Source organism: Apis dorsata, unplaced genomic scaffold (genome assembly GCF_000469605.1).
Source record: "Apis dorsata unplaced genomic scaffold, Apis dorsata 1.3 scaffold_68, whole genome shotgun sequence".
Classification (NCBI taxonomy): Eukaryota; Metazoa; Arthropoda; class Insecta; order Hymenoptera; family Apidae; genus Apis; species Apis dorsata.
In genome coordinates, this window is record NW_006263366.1 from 474,148 (window position 1) to 474,352 (window position 205).

General features: G+C 37.6%; 1 pseudogene; it reads left to right on the forward strand.

The window, feature by feature from the left end:
• The window catches only part of LOC102680880, a 58,889-nt pseudogene that overhangs the window by 49,628 nt on the left and 9,056 nt on the right, over nt 1-205 (forward strand).

Consider the following 205-nt stretch of genomic DNA (forward strand, 5'->3'; position numbering starts at 1 on the left):
TGTAGGGCTCTGTTTCGTTTAATCCTTGCGAGAATAGACTCTTCGTCGTAACGTAGAAATGGATTAACCGATACCCACGAGCAAATCTATCAACCACGAAATCGACGAAATGGATCCCCATCCGCAACGGAATTTTCGTCGAGTAAAATATTTATTTTCCGTTATTATTAACGACTTATTTTTCAATCAAAATTGTTGAGAGAAA